At 36.7% G+C, this 17,649-nt stretch overlaps 2 pseudogenes; both read left to right on the top strand.

Annotated features, from left to right (window-relative positions):
* The window catches only part of LOC136284123 (fibroblast growth factor receptor 1-like), a 159,982-nt pseudogene that overhangs the window by 9,319 nt on the left and 133,014 nt on the right, over positions 1-17,649 (top strand).
* On the top strand, positions 762-15,778 carry LOC131800264 (fibroblast growth factor receptor homolog 1-like; annotated as a pseudogene).

Here is a 17,649-nt window from a genome sequence, read left to right as displayed (position 1 = left end):
TGGAACTCCTGGAGTATCTGTACCAAGCCAGGTGGTGGTATACAAACAAGACAGAGAGAATGCGCCAATCCAGAACCAGCATATGGTGGGAAAAAACTGCGATGGGACCGGAGCAATGCTAAGAGACTGTAACAACATGTTCAGTTGCCAAGAAGGTAACATACAAACTTCAAAATTTAGGAGTTCATTATAAGTGAGAAATCCTTCATGAATGCACAAACTCTGTATATGTATGGAATTCACTATGCTTTTCTTGAAAGAAACAAAACAAGTCTCCACTATCATTAGTACTACAATATAGGTACTAAATTCTCGGAGCAAGCTTTCGCTGATATTTGTGGTCGCTCTGTAAGAAGTCTGCACTATCTGCGCAATGGCGATTACAAATTTCGTTGGACTGCCCGTAAGCAATACCTTTTTAGCTAATGCGGTAATGCTAACTATCATATAATGATAAGAAAGATGTTTAAAAATGCGAGGGCCTCAGTTGCTAAAGAGCATTTTGGCATTGACCTGCTGGCAAAGAAAATCATGTTAGCTAGAAAGGAAATTCTTCCACCATAAACTGAAAAGAAATATTTCAACAAAGCAAGAACTACTGTTACTAGGTAATTATATGGGGACATCATCAACACAATAATTTACCTATGCTGGAGTAGTTAATGTTGTTTATCTTTATCCTTATTTATCAATTTATTTTTTTAACACTTGAAGAATTTCCCCTGCGTTTTGAAACAGAGAAGAACCCATCTGTCGGTACTATGAAGATATTCTCAAACAGCAGCTGGCAAAGCTTTGTACCAGTCAATGGGATGAAGCAGATGAAAATTCAACCTGCATGGCCATGGGCTACTATAGCAACGTTGTGTATGCTAATGGCACATGGTACCCAGAACGTGGCAATGCTTCCGAGATGTCCACCACTACAACTTTACCATCCCCACCACATGTCAACACAACTTGAAAAAGTAACATCAATTTTGCAAAGGTAATAATAAATTGCACTCATGTAATATCCACATAATCTCCAAAGATGGTAACTTGATAGATTTACTCACACTCCAGGGAAGAAAACTTTCCCGAGATCAATGATTGTTCATCTTCGGGTATCTTTTAGGTTCTAAAAAGGTATATATCGCTAAAAATCTAGTGAGTTTCTATTGTTTACACCCTAAGACGATTATAGTTGAATTACTGCCGAGAGAAGAACCTAGCTGCGCAGTTTTCTAGATTATTCCGTGAGAAATGCTTTAAAAATGAGGTTCTAGTTTAAAATGTAAATTACCCTTTTGTGTTCTCCGAAAGTAAACGTTTTCGGGCAAAGAAAACATGTCTTGAATGTTTCCAAATATTTTGAAAAAAATATCTAGTTTACAAGTTAAAATCAGTTACGAAGCAATGAAAAAGAGGTTTGTCGTAAAACATTGCAGCGAGGAACCACATCGTGACAACGAACGATGCGGCCAACGTCGAATAATGAATAATTTGCACCCAGAATTTCCCTTAAAACAAAACACTTAGACTGGCATGAACTATTTATCATTTCGTGATTTATAGCCATTCTTGATTCTTGATAATTAGTGTTTTCCATCTTAACGGATTGAACTTTTTGTAATTTCATAAGTCCCTGTTCGCTTGAATGGCGCAAATGTGGAGTATGGAGGAAGAGTGGAAGTGTTTTACAAGGGGAAATGGGCAAAGATATGTAAGAATAAATGGGACCTTCATGATGTCAAAGTTATTTGTCGTCAACTTGGCTTTGAAGAGGCTTTGGCGGAATTTATTGGGTCAGACATAAAGGCTGAGGGAATACCTTTTGCAATGTCCGATGTCTCTTGCACCGGAGAAGAGTTTGAACTTGCATTATGCGATCGCATTGATGGGAAGTTAAATATTCCACCTCAATGTCAATCGGATGACAAGGGTTCTCAAGCGTTGTGTCAACCAAGTAAGCAACTAAATTTTTAGGTGTGATTAGTTATGCTGGTTTTCGTGTTGTCAATCTTCTTCCCATTGACCTTCTAAAGTAGAGGGAAATCAGAGTAAATTGAGATACACAGATGACCAGAAGACCATTTCTCAAAACATTCTGCTGAAGTATAACTCGCGGACAAGCATATAACTGTTCGCAGATTTTATACTTTATATTTTATATTTCGCATACTTTGTAGCCCAATATATCCTAATAATTGTGGTGTAGTTTTTTTGTGAAAATGCATTTCAGTTTTCGAGAAATTATTTTTTTCGTTCGACCGCTCAAATATGCAAATTTTCACCCTGTTGTGTGACTTCATGTAACGAATTTACTCGACCTTCGATAATCCTGTCAACATAATCCTTTGTTTTATCATCTAAACTTAATCCCCTGTCATTATTGAAGCTGGCAAAAAATATGTACTTTTTGGTGAATATCATTGTCCGACATACTTTTCCTATGTCGAAAAGTAGCACCAAAACAAAGACAGTTTTAACAATGACCGATATGACAGAATCTACTGAGCTTCAAGCTTTAAAAGGCAAATGGATGGTTATAAAGTTACTGTAAAAATGTCCTTGTGTATTTATGTTGTTCTATGGTGAGACGAACTCAAAGTCCGGCACTAAATTTAGGGTGTGTTTACATTGAGGTGGGGGACCTCAAGTCGCCTGTCCCGACAATTTCTTATTTTATTTTGATCATGTTTACATGATAGGTGGGGTGACCCGCCTGGGCGGGTTGCCCGGTCTGCCAGATAGGGTAACCCTGTCAGCCGGGGTGACAATTTGCCATGTAAACGTCTCAAGGTGGGGTAACCCGCCTAGCCGGGGTTGCGTTCATGACAAAAAGCGTGTATCACAGATAGTGCACAAGACTTCTGGAAAATTCATAATACCATCTTGTGCAAAATTACGGTCAATACCCACCCTGTCAGCACCTAACAACCCGCTTTTAACTGCTACGCTGCTACTGAAACAACGATTAGTGGCCACAAAAGTGACATTCAAATATTGTCAATTCAACATAAAAAAAATCTTCATACAGGGTAAATATCCATTTGTGTTGGGATCAATTATTGCGTGACACAACTTAAGACCTGGCCTCCTGGCAAGAAGTAATACCGAAGCGTAATATAGTAACCGAAAGAGCTTATTGGTCTCATAAAATCATAAATAAACAAGGTAAGAGTGTTATGTTAGATTTTTTTACAAATTGTAGTGATTTATGCCAATAAACGGTGGCGAAAAGTAAGCAAATTTTGCTGGACTTTGAGTTCGTCTCACGATAGAACAACACAAAAACACAAGGAAATTTTTACAGTAACTTTATAACCATCCTTTTTAACTCGCTCTTGCGCGCATGCTCACTCGCTCGATTGGTCGATTCCTGTAAACTTTTTTTCGATTTTAGGCTTTTGAGTGCATTTGATAGTTTTTGGCGAGTAATAAACAAACGAAATGGGGACCTTTGTTACTAAGAATAGGGGTGGGTTGAAAAAGAAGCCAATGATAATCTTAAAACAGTTTATATTTTTCGTTTTAGTTTCAACAAGCGGCGCCAGCGACTGGTAGGCGTGCGAGGATTCACACTGAAATAAGAGAACAACCCTCGTTTTTTATAAAATTGTAATTTACAATCCTTGAACTTGAAAACAATCCGAAGACTCATTAAAAAATATCACTTACTCCGAAGCGCTCGGAGTTTACAGGTTTTCAAAAGCTCTTCTGTTATGGCGTGAGATTGGGACAAAATCGATCATTACATTTCGTATCGTGTGTTTTTTCTGTATGAATCAACAAAAGGTGCCGGCGACTGACGAGATTACAGGTTAACACGAAAATCAAATAACACCTAAACAAATAATTTTGGCTACCGATTTTCAGTGAATTTTAAAGAACAATTTTCTTTTAAGTTCCAAGACAGTTTGAAGATTCAAATAAATATTACGTACTAAAATGCGGAAAGTTATACACCACAGAATTGATAAATAGCCTGAAATGAAATTCTATCTTGTTCTTGATTATGCGTTGCCTAGCACGTGACCAAAATCTACCCAAGCGGAAATCCAAAATGACGGTGGCAGTCTGGGCTTAGTTATATCACTCAAAACTCGTTCCCGTTTAACTCATTTGATAAAGAAGGAATCATAATGTTTCCATTAAGACAGCATTGCCTTGATTTTCCAATATTTACAATGATAGACAGTAATTTTCACTTTTCACCCACATTTACTTCCAACCTTTTCTTTTGAACCAGAAACAAAAACGATATATGTTTAAAACACATGACATCATTCACCTTTGTCAAATGTAATAGCATGATCATTTCAATTGTAATGCCTTCTTATCCCAACGTTACTTTGTTTCATTGCTACATTAGCGAACACTGAACTACTGCTCGTACTCTAAATATGACAATCAACCACAAAATTCCCTAAACCAGATAACATAAAACATAATCCAAAAAATCATGTAAATTATCTGTCAATTCACGAGTTTGCTCACAGAGCACTTTGATTTTTTTTGTAGAAGCTCAGTAGATTCTATCATATCGGTCATTGTTTAAACTGTCTTTGTTTTGGTGCTACTTTTCGACATAGAGGAAGTATGTCGGACAAAATATTCACCAAAAAATAAATATTTTTTTGCTAGCTTCAATAATGAGAGGATTAAGTTAAGATGATAAAACAAAGGATTTTGTCGACAGAAATATCGGATGTCAAATAAATTCGTTACATGAGGGCAATATTCACGGTGTGAAATTTGCATATTTGAGCGGTTGAACGAAAAAAAAAATTTCTCGAAAACTAAAATATATTTTCACAAAGAAACTACACCACAATTATTAGGACACATTGTCTACAAAATATGAAAGTTGGAGTGAAAGGAAATTTTGGGTGACTTGCCGTTGCTTGTCTGATGCATGTTGACATTAGCTCTTAAGAATCTTACCCTCCTTTTAGATGATTCAGCTTGGCCTTGAGGTGAAATGACGTTAGCTAGGGTGTACACGACTTTCATGAATGTAATATGACTGCTCATAAAATCACTTGACTTCAGTTAAGGGTTACCTGATTTTTTTTAATGGGTGACATAACCATTTTGGATGCGATATAAAGGTTACATTACTTTAATAATGGCTGATATGACTTTGTTTGGAGTAATGTAACTTAGTTTTCAGTACGATAAGTTAAAAAATTTCTCAAGTTAAGCTTTAGTACAGGTAAATATATTCAATTTTTCTATCTCTTCTTGTAGTCACTGTGTTAATTACACAAAATTTGACTTATTTTGACAAAACCTTCCACACCGGACCATTTTTTTTGCAGAGAACAAGAATGTGTTGAAAGGAGTTGAACTCTATTTTGATATTGGCAGCAGAGAAAAGCTTCATTGCTCTATAAACAATAAAACCAATCACGCTAGATGGGTCATCAATGGGCGAAAGCTTGAAATAACAAACTCTACTTCTCAAAGAATCAGGGCTGGAGACAATGGTGATCTGTTCATTGATGATGTACAGCTGTCTGATGGAGGAATATATGAATGCCAGAGATTGGAATATGTTCAATATAACATTGTCTACATTAATGGTATGAAAAAACAAATCTTCTTATATTGTAGAAATAGGCTTAACATGCATGACAATGTCATGCAAGACAAGTACACCTCTGACCTTTCAAAAGTGTAGCTACGATATTAGTACTTTTCATTACTCCTTTCAACAGCAAGATTTACTGAAAAGACGTTGGACCAACAAACCTTTATTGCGTACGAGTCTGGCATTATAAGCTGTAGTGCTGATGGAAAACCAAATCCCCAGATTTCTTGGAGTAAGAAAGGAGGAAAGCCCTTAGACCCGAAACGATTCACTCCATTATCCAGTGGCAGCCTGCGTATTGGTCCTGTAAAGCCTAAAGACAATGGAACATTCACTTGTACCATGAAACAAACTAAAGGAGCAAAGAGGGTTACAAGCAAAGATAAAGACATACTAGTGAGAGTTATAGGTGAGGGACCAATGAAATAATATATAGAAGGTCATAAATTCAGGTCTTCAAATGTGATTAATTTAATTTACTCAATTTCAAAACCTTTTCGGTGTTCATATTCGCAGCTATGTGAGGCGACATTTTATCGTGAATATGTTCGTTTGTTTTAGTTGTTTGAAAGTAGGGTGTCATGTTAAAAAAATTATACTTAGGTTATTTGTCTAGGTGTAGTTCCTCGTCATAACTCAAATTAAGTGCCCTTTGATAAAGTTTATAGTTTCTTTTCAAACTGGTAATGTGCCTTAGTCGACTTCGGTTGGTCGTAGTGACAAATTCACTTTCTGAATGCAGTATAATCGTTTGTCTGGCCATTAAGTCACTTTGGATATGGATCGCGACTTTTTGACTGCATATTGTGTCTTCTTCGTGCTATAAGGTTGGTAGATATGCATGACCTTATGAAACTCTCTGTTTGGCTGTGATTGGCTGGAATCCCACACAGGCTTCGATTGGCACACTTTGACCAAATGTTCTTCCGAAGTCCGCTGTCGCAAAGTTATCCTGTTTTGTGTTTCTTGTGGTCAGCATCCATGTTTCTGGGATGTCTGCCCCAATGTCCAATTTATGTCCTAACAGGCAAAGTCTTATATGGATGGCCTCTTTTACCCTGCATTTATAATAATAGGATCACTTTCAATGAACTCTACTTCAGTCCAAAGGAGGTGGTTTCCAGGTGTCTTCTGAAACTGCAAAGGCCTGTCTTGGCATGTCGTTTCTCGATCTGCGATATTGCTCGTTTAACCTCACTTCCATAGGTCTGCCTGTTCCGCTGATGTAAACTTTGCCGTACCTACATGGAATCTTGTAAACCACGGGCTCTTGTTTTAAAGATGCAGCGCCATGGATGGCGGGTGTATTGTTACTATCTGTAACATCAGTGAAGTGAATGGCATGCTTTCGGTTCTTCAAATGCTGTGGGAAGCTATCAGCGTTTTCGCGAACCAAGATTGTGAATGGGTCATATACATAGCGTTTCCAGATCCTTCGCTGGTAAGATGATAAGGTTATCGATTGCTCCTATGACTCTTTATGTGGAGATTAGCAATAACGGCGGACACCAGACTCCCCATGGCTGCGCCCTCAATACGAAGTTCGAAAGGTTCGCGATCTGACAAACGATTATACTTCATACTAAGCGCTACTAGTACTGTCATCATCAAATGTTCATTAAGTTACGTCGTCTAATGTATTCAGTGTAAATGATATAGGAATACATCCGATTTTCCAAGAAAATGTTATTAATTTACCTTTTAGTTCGACCAAAAGTGGATATTTCTGGAGCAAGCGATCGCATCATAGAAGGAAGCAGTGTAAACTTGACGTGTAAAGTTGTGGCGGGTCGGCCTGAACCACAGATCACCTGGTTCAAGAATAATACATTGCAAGGACAGAGTTTGTCTCTCTTCTTTTCTGAGATAAAAAAGGAGGACGAAGGGCGGTACACTTGTAAGGCAGAGAATGAAGCAGGCATTTCTACCAAAGACATTGACATTTCTGTAAAGGGTGTGTTTGTAAAGCTCACAACTGTATTATAAATCAGTCATGCAATTGATATGTCTACAGAGTGTGGATCAATAGTCAGTGGGCCCGACTCTAGATTAAGGTGTCTGGGTCTGAGCTAAGGATAAGGTAATTGTGGAAAACTATCAGAAAAATTAAAAAATGCAAGGGCTTTCAGCTATTATCTACGACTGATTCACCAGTGAGGACCAGGTTAGTTATTCATTGCGAAGAACTGGAAAGTCTTTACAATTGTTCCTTTGTTCCCACTCTTACAATTTGATGATTTCATGGCTAAGTTAGTAATATAGCCTGACTGACATGGTTTTTGGAAGGATTTGTTTGATATGATCAAAAAGTGGTTCATTTTCTTCCTCTTCTTCTTTTTTGTTATTTATTATTTTTTCTTTTTGCGGGTGGGTGGGGGGGGGGGCTGGGTGGTTTCTAATTTTGTAATTTGTGTTTACACCCTTACTTTGCAGTTCCACCTCGTGTTAGTAATGAGTCAAGAAATCTCATCATTGCATTGGACTCCACATTTACAAAAGAGTGTTATTTGAGAGGTGATCCACAAGTATCTGTCAACTGGACCAAGGATGGAGTGCTACTTAGTAAAAACAACACCTTGGTTATTAGACAAGTGACGTTTGAAGATAAAGGCTATTATGAATGTACTGCTAGAAATGATTATGGCGAAGCAAAATCTTCCTTCTGGATCGATGTCACAGGTAAATCCTATATTGTAGATTATGTCATTAATCAAACTTTTAACTTGACAAAGCGTTTGGTTTTGAAGTTTAAGCCAAATTTAAATAGAACTGTTTTTGTGATTAGCAAAACAATAAATGTAACTTGGAAAAAAGACGGAGACTCACCATCCGAAAGAGCAAAGACTGATACACCATTATGGTGTAAAACTTGAATTTTGTTAGTACTTTTACTACCGTCGAGATTTGTCTAATGGCCATATATTTATCTTACACAATCAGCTAAGCAAGTGCCCCGAGCTATGCAAAGTTTCAACACTTCGTGGTATTACATTGGTGGATCGGTGGTGGTAGCAACTGTCATTTCGCTAATTGTCTGGTATTTCTGCAAGCGTCGAAGGACGGGTGACGTCAATTTTTCCGTGTTATTTCAGATTTCTTTGTCTGAAAGTAAAAGAAGGAAATGTTTAAACTTATTTAACATGTCTGCTGGGAGGGATGGGGAACACTGAGCTAGAGTCTAAGAGTAGAGATATTTTATATGAATTACTCGCGTCCGGCCAAAAAATGCTAATTGTAGAGTTTTTTCACATCTGTATATGTTTGATAACAATTATAAACTCAGCAAATATCAAGTCATTCCTAATTTGTGCAAATTCAAATTATACTGCCATTACACAGAAATTTTATTAGAATATTCGATTTAATGAATTAATGCAAAGCTTTACCTTCTTTATCCCTTTATTTCATCATTTGGAATTGCAGCTATGGCTCTGTAAGTCAACTATTTTAACTTTTATTCATCAAATTCATCGAAAAAAGAAAAAAAAACTACACCATTACCATGATGACGCAGTGCCTTTACTTTTATCGTGCTTATCGCGTTTATGATGCATTATTAACATTCATAAAGTGTTGTTAGAATCCGCTTCATTAGTTCCTTTGTTTAATTTCTTAATCTCATTAGTATCTTCCATCTATTTCCGGTTAGATTAATTCATAGATTAATTACTTTAAAAAAAATGAAATGCGCGGAAAATTTCTGATTTTAAAACAAACTGTTTCTTGTTTAATTTTAACAAACGACGAAAGTAATGTTGAACTTCATCCGATTAACAAAGTGTACTTAAATAACAATAATTACTAATATGTTTTGTAAAAATCTATGCTCCTGGTTTTGTAAAAACATTGTTTTCTCACTATCGGGAAGAGAGATTATCTCGCCAATCAAGTTATCCCGCCAAATCAATTTTTTTACCCTCTGATTTCTCTTTTCTTTTTTTTTAACCTGAAAGTATACAAAGTTGATTTCCTATATTTAGTCCTGATCAAGAGCAGGCAATTCAGATGGAGCCATTGAATACGGAGGTAGATGAGTGGGAGGTTGCGGTGAACCGTGTCCTGCTACAAGATGTCATTGGACGAGGGGCGTTCGGAGCCGTGTGGAGAGCTCTCCTGAGTTCACCAAATGGACAACCTGGAAATCGGACAGTGGCCGCTAAATGTTTCACGCGTAAGCCTCCTTAAATGTGTTCTATTGATAAATATGTTTTATTTGGGGAGGGGGTGGGGGAGGGAAGGGGTGGTCCAAAATTACTTCCCGACCAACGCACAACCCCCTCTTCTTCACTCAAGGCTACGCGCGGGAAACAAAAAGAGAAGGCGGGGGGAGGAGCAAAAAAACAAAGAAGATAATAAACCAGTTTGCTGCAATAATTCTTGTTTCCAACAAGTGGTGTAAAAGGTCACAATGCGCAACATTCCCCCCCCCCCCGGGGGGTGTTGCAAATACGTTGGTTCCTTCCTCTTGATCCGCTGCTGAATCCAGTAGGCTTTTTTTTCCTTCCTTTGGACCTATTCCCCTTATTAGTGACTGATTATCCCGGGTTGAAGGAGGCAGTCTAACAGACTGACTACACGGTGCTTTTCGCTGTCAAAAGACATTTACCGAACCAAAGTCAAGCATCTGCATTGATAGTAAAACTAAAGAAAGCAAGAACTATTGATAGGATTCAAACCTCAACTGGTTTCGATTCGGCCTTTGTACTCACTGTCAACTCAGCCGTGGCTGAGGTCAGAGAGTTGGGCAATCTGCTAGCTGCGAAAATTATCATTCAAACGGTAATAGGAAGATGCGAGGTTTGTAACTCTTCCGGATTCTTTCTGGCTTGAACTTGCGTGGAACAAATGCATTAATCAGAATGTGTCTGAATTAATTTATACTTTTGTTGTAGCCACTGCTGGAGAGGAAGGAAGGATATGTCTGATGAGGGAAATTGAGCTGGGGAAACTTATCGGTGAAAACGTTCCGCCAAACATTGTAAAGTTCATGGGCTGTGTTACGAAAGAAAGTAAGTACTAAGCGTACAGCATCTTTTCTAGGTATATGTTATTAACGATGGTACAAATGCTAAATAAACCCTCTCAGGACCTCTTAACATAAGTTCCGTTAACAAAATGTTAATGGAACGAAGTTTCTTTTTTTTTTTTGGCAACTAGACTGTTTTTCTCCAAGAGCATGAATCCATCGGCAGTTTGCTAAGATCTCGATCGGATAGCCTGAAATCTCGTTAAATGGGCTAACCGGCTTTTTAACCTATGGCAAATTTTTAAAAGTAAATTTTGATGAGGGTTGATAACGAAAAATGAGTCCTTCGTGTAGGCTAAACTGCTTATGAAGAAAGTCATCGGGAAATTTTTCTTTTTATATATACAGTAAGGAGCCTTGACGTGGGGTTTATTTACTTTTTCTTTTGTTTTACGTCACTTAAGTTCACCCAATACTCATCATGGAGTACATGCCATGTGGTGACCTGCTTGGTTACCTGAGAAAATGCCGAGGGGTGAGGGATCGGTATTATCTTGGTGAGGGAAGAGCCCAGGATTTGACCAACTACGATCTTGTGATGTTTGCCAAACAAATCGCCGCCGGCATGGTGTTCCTTGGAACGCGAGGAGTAAGTAGATTACTTTTCACGTGTCAATTCTAACTCAGAAAAATCTTTCAGAGATTTAAACTTTTTATTTTTCAATAGCTCGGATTTTGGCCAACATATTTGAGTCCTTTTGAATTTAGATAAAACCTCTAAGACCTTTTTTAGCCATGATGCTTTTTGTTGACATTAACAGGTCACAGTATATGTCAACAAAATAAGTCAAAAGCTATGATTATCTGGAATGGTATAAAATTAAGCTTATGTAGCTGTCAAAGATCGAGTATGCGCTGATGCTTCATTTTTGCTGTTCGAAAGTAGAGTGAATAATATATATATATATATATATATACACATACATAATATATATATATATATATATATCTGAAAGTTGGACAAATCAATAAGACAACTTTTCTCTGACTCTGAGTTTCACACTTACGCGATCATCAGACAAAAAGTGGTGTGAATAATATATATATATATATATATATATATATATACATATATATATATAATATACATATATATATATATATGTAGTTGCGTCGTTTTTTCCTCTCATAATATTTATTTATATATATATATATATATATGAAAGTTGGACAAATCCATAAGATATAACTTTTCTGTGACTCTGAGTTTCACACTTACGCGATCATCAGACAGATCAAGATCTGTAAACTCGTAAAGTTATGTCCTATTGATTTGTCCAACTTTCAGATATTCCGCGCTTTGCGAACGCATCGAGCGCCATACCGCAAGGATAGACTATAATCAAGGTTTATTATATATATATATATATATATATATATATATATATATATATATATGAGGGTTGACCTTATCACTGAGACATAACTTTCTGTGACCCAGAGTTCTAAAATCTGTCTAATGTCGCGTAAGCGTGAAACTCAGAGTCACAGAAAAGTTAAGTCTTATTGATGCGAACGCATGGAGCACCATGCCGCAAAGATAGACTATGACAAATATATATATATATATATATATATATATATATATATATATATATATATATATTCATGTACAAACCTTATTGCGACACTTAAAAAAAATAAAGGGAAAAATGGAACTCCCTAGAAATCTGTAAAAGGAAACTAAGGTAAAGAGAGAACCATCTGTGTTTTTCTTTTTTGGAACACAACGGGTCTTCTGTTGGTTTACCATTTCTAGATTTCATTTTATTATCATAATTATTATGATTATTAGCATAGTTATTCATGTTATCATTATTATTGTTATCACTAACGTTATTTTCGCTGTTGTAAAATTTTCTTTTTAATAAAAAAAATAGAAATCTTGGTTTTGTCAGCATTAAATCATTATATGGGGCCGACTTAGTTTGAGCCCTTTTTTCGTTCGAATATACTCAGACGTTTGATTCACCGCTGCACTATATAAACCTATCGTTTCTTAGCTTTTATATTCTGGCTCCTTACCTTCTGATAGATTATCCATCGTGACCTGGCGGCTCGAAACGTTCTCCTTGACAAAAACTATGTTTGCAAAGTGACAGACTTTGGTATGGCATATCAAAGCTTCAAGTATGGCCATGGAAATGCCAAAAAGGTAGAAAACATTTTTTTGTTGCTTCAGTGCGGGGTTTTTCTGGAAAAAAGTTGTAAGCGTAAGCATATTCTCTGCACAATGTTAATGTACCTCGACTACCAACAGGGTTTCATAGCTCACTTTGAATTAAAAGAAAGAAACAAAACAAAACAGAGGTAGAAATAAACAGAATGAATACTCTGGCCTGGGCATCGGGATATGTCAATTTCATTAACGTTTTTTGTAAAGTCTCGCGAAAGGAGTTACATTTTCTGTTTTCCGTGACAGCTTTACGAAGGCTAACATTAGATTGACCTATAAGGGAACCAGAAATTTAGCTTTCTTTTCTCATTGAAACATATTTACATTATGCAGCTTCATAATTTTTTAAAGATGGCTTTGAAAAAAAAAAGGACATAAGTTTTGTACGGCAAACGTTTATTGGTTGTTTCTCCAGGGATGTTTGCCAATCAAATGGACTGCACCAGAGATTCTGCTGGGAGAACTTGCTGGACTTTCTACCTTGAGTGATGTGTATGTGTAGATATGTATATTAATCCACCAAACTAACGAAATTACTATCTTTGGATTTTTCTTTGTCAATTCACGTTCAAAATTCACTCAGCGATTAATTGTAGAATATTTCTGATATGCTCTTGCCAGGTGGTCCTATGGAATCGTTCTGTATGAGATAGTTACCCTTGGTAAGCCAAGCTATGTTCAGTCAATACATTTAACGCTTAGAACAGCAATGCGCAAGCGCTATAGAAGTGATGCTATTTTAATTACTATTATTTTAATAAAGATTTGTTTTTACTTACTCCTTGGCCATTCATCACTGTAAAATTCTTTAAGCTAATTCTTTAGTTCTTACGTAATGTTCCTTCCTGTAACTTAGTTGTGACACGGTCTCTGTAGAGTTGATAAATTAAGAAATGTGACATGCATTTGTCCTTATCCTTTGACAGGAGGAATTCCGTACGACGGATGGTCAGAAGGTATGGTGGTTGCAGAGGTCACCAAGGGATATCAGATGCCAAAGCCCGATCATGTTGATAACAAACTGTGAGTTGCAATTTTTTATCATAATACCAACGTGTTCCTAAAAATAACCTAAGATCCAAGACGACATATTTTACCGTTCTCATTGCTGAAATCTTTGCAATAAAGCAACTGAACTACAATCATATCAGTAGGTTTCCGTTATGTGAATGTGAACCAGGAGCATACCGTATTCAGCGAGATGCGGTGTGGACAATTATGACATTAAAATGTATTGGAAAAACATCAGAGCGAGTGTAGTAGTGTGATATGTTCAACGTCCCAGAACATGCCTAAACCATTGCCTATACTATTTTCAATAAAAGGACAAACCTTAACCATTGCCTATACTATTTTTAATCAAAGATTCCAGTAGGAGGACCTTACTGGTATTCTTTACACAATCCATAAAAAGGTAGTTAAGAGTATACCATGATTGTTAAATTTCAGGTATGATATCATAAAAAGGTGCTGGAACCGTAACCCTGACTTCCGTCCTCCTTTTGAAAGCCTGCGACAAAGAATGGACAAATACATTCGTGAAGAGGTTTGTTTCTAGAATTGACAACTTCCTCATATTTTTTGCTTTTTAAAGACTCGAAAGCTTTTCAAACTTCTTACCTTGCCCCATGTGTTGGGAGCAATACTTAGTAGCTTTGGTTTTATTTCCGGTCGCTTTATAAAAGCTTCAGCTGAGACCATTCATACTTCTGGTAAGAGACATTTTCCAGCCCGTCAGGCCATTTACGGGCATTTCAACTCGCTGGCTCCTTCTGATATTTATGGCGGTTGTTATCGTCCTCAGGGCATAAATCTGGTCAGTTCTACCCACCTACTTGCAACTTCTCTATTTTCAGAGAGGAAATAGGAAACTCACTTAGTATATCCGCGACTTTAAACCAAAGAGATTTTCAGTACGCCGGGGAAGTGATCGCACTTTTCAGCTTGACTTTTCAGTGTTTTAGCGCTCTGCAGCTAATGTATTACCCTCATTTGTTACTTTTTTCCTAAAACATACGTGGAACTTCTTAACTTGGGCGCTTATGACAAGGCAAAATACTCCAGGGTTGAAGATCTCGGAAATGAAGACGCAGGACCAAGTGAAGAAGTTACAAAGACGGCCTCTGCTAAGAGATTGGGAAAATGGGCCAGTGACCGTCGTTAGGGTACATAATCGTTCCTTCTCAGTGCTAAACTAAGTCAGTGTAGGTTTGTGTTAGTTAAATTTCTCTCCATATAAGTATTAGAAGAATATGGGAAAGCTTTGTCATTGATTAACAAAATGATAATAATAAAAGCACAAAAAAAACAATGAATTAATTCTCAAAGAATGCTAATAATAAATAATTTAATCTGTTTCAGAATAAGGAAAATTGGATAGATATGAATTAAACTTCCGTTATCGATAAAATCAGAAGAGAAAGAAAGTAAGAAACAAAAAACAACCAACTTGAAAAACAGCTCGTTTATGCAGATAGCTGTACTTTGCAAACTTTTCATTGTTGTTTTGTGAAACCATTCAGTAAATTTTTTTGTGGCAGACCTAGTAAGAGATCTCCTGAAATTTGGTAATATTTTGTAGTTCGGTAATGAATTAGTCGTGTGGTATTAATTAGCACTGAGGTATCACTTAACGAAGTATCTTCTTTAAATTAGATATTGCATCACTTCTGGTGATTTGTTCAACTTTCAAGTTACTTTTATTTGAAAACAAGCGATTGCATTGTTATTGATATTTAACATTTTGCTCTTAGTATCAAAGGCTTTTGTCATAAACGGAGAGAACCGTCTTAATAGAGTGTGAGTTAATCAAATTAATAATTTTCTTAAGTGTATTCGATTTGTATGAGAAAAAAAACGCCATTTAAAGGGTGCGTACGGTGGTAAACGGAAACAATTTTGCTATGGCAAAATGGAATGCTTGTTTAAAAACTTGACGAAATGAGAGCACGTATGAGCGTTTAATTTTTGTCACAATTTCCAAACACAATAAGTTGTATCGAACATAATGTAAAACACTCTATTTAATATCTGCAATAAAAAGACTAGAGGCTTATCTTATGACTATTTATTGATTACCAAGTCAATTTAGATTGTAACTATTCCGTAAAATAGACATTCCTCGGGAATCTTTCCTTCTTTGATTAGTTTATTTAACCTTTCGGCCAATGGATGAGCCCTCTCTACGCATCTGTGGAGCCCAACAAAGAAAAAACAGTTAGATTAAATTTTACCTCGGGCAATTGTAACCTTTTACAGACTATATTTAGTAAGGTATTGTGGGCTGTCAGTAGAACTGTGCCCTGTGATAATGAAACACATGCACTCATCCAATGCGGGTATAACAAAAGCAACAAAGTTCATTGGTAAAACTTACACAGTACAGGATATCAGATCATCAGCTGTAAGATCCTCAGTGTCGTCTTCGTCATTTGAGGTAGGGACTTCGCTTTTCCCGCCTTCGAACTCAACAGAACCGCGTTCTATTATTTCTCCACCGCAGTCTTCCTCTTCCAAGTCAGCTGGGAAAGCTGTAGCTGATGGACTACCGATATCAAAGTCATCACTTTCACTGTAAATGAAAAACACTAGGTCGCCTAGGTCCTAAAATTTTCTTGAAGTAGTTTCTTAGTCAATGTATCCTAGTGGCCATCTGCTACGTTATGAAACTGATTTGTTGACTGATCAAGTCGTTAATCTTCGCAGGTTCATGGTTTACTTATTATATAGCACTGTATAAAAGAACACGTTGCACTGAACTCTTGAGAGCATCTGGTAAATAGATGTTTATTGACTTTTATTTCCTAGACATTTCACATTTAATTAAAAACTATTCGCTGTAATACGTCGTCTAGTCGATAATCAAAAACTATCAAGGTTTACCAAACCTAGCTTATTCGCCCTTCTCTGAACAGTTCGTAGGTGTAGCAATAAGCAATCACATCCAGGAAATAAACAAACGACTGTGACATAAACTAACGTACACTGTAACAAAAGTCATAGAATAGCGACATTACTTCTCAGAAACAATTGCGTCCGCGCAGTCATATTGATCCTGTTCATCGTCATTTGATACGGTCAGAATAAGCCTGTAGGTTCAGGTAAACATTTTGCAGCTTCTTTGGTAAAGAAGTTCTCTAACATTTTTACTCCCTTAACTCCGGCTCCTCTCTTTTTTTGACATGCATTGAAGTGGGCTATAACAACAAAAGAAAAAGACAGTTTACAAACACATGCGTACATACAACTAAACTTTTAAGCTTCAATATAAAAGTAACAATTTAAAATAAATATCCGCTGTTTTACAGGATTGCTGAGTGGGACACCGTGTATGGTGTTACCTCATTGAAGTCGGATCACGTGGAAATTCTGACACTATAACCTGATTAAAGGACGTTATTAAATTTATAATAAAAGTTCTTAAAGGTAAATTAAAAGCGATTATTTAGCAAAGCGCAAATACTGTCGTTGTCACAAAAATACTTACTTGTTTTGAAAAATGATATTTTTGCTGCCGTCTTTCTGTCAAGTTGAACGGAGTACGACTTGCAGCAAAGACCGCATTTGATTTTTGCCTCATTGATGGCTGTCGAACCTTCAAGTTTCTCAAGCTTTGAAACAAATTATAAGAAAAATACAGAAGGAGTCGCTGGCCTTTTTAATATAATTATATGTGCATAACTCCAATATGCTTTTTTACATTCAGGTGTAAGACATTTTTGTTAAAACAGGCTAAAATGAAAACACAACGATATATATCTTGAAGACATTTTAGTGTGCAGTATCGCCGTATATTTCTAAGAGTCTTAAAGTATTATTAGTCGACGTGCTGTGTTTTTAGATACGACATTGGCTCTTTCCACCCGGCGA

Source organism: Pocillopora verrucosa, chromosome 11 (genome assembly GCF_036669915.1).
Source record: "Pocillopora verrucosa isolate sample1 chromosome 11, ASM3666991v2, whole genome shotgun sequence".
In the NCBI taxonomy this organism is placed as follows: domain Eukaryota; kingdom Metazoa; phylum Cnidaria; class Anthozoa; order Scleractinia; family Pocilloporidae; genus Pocillopora; species Pocillopora verrucosa.
The sequence above is the reverse complement of the archived record's forward strand: the minus strand, read 5'-3'. Positions and strand labels throughout refer to the sequence as shown.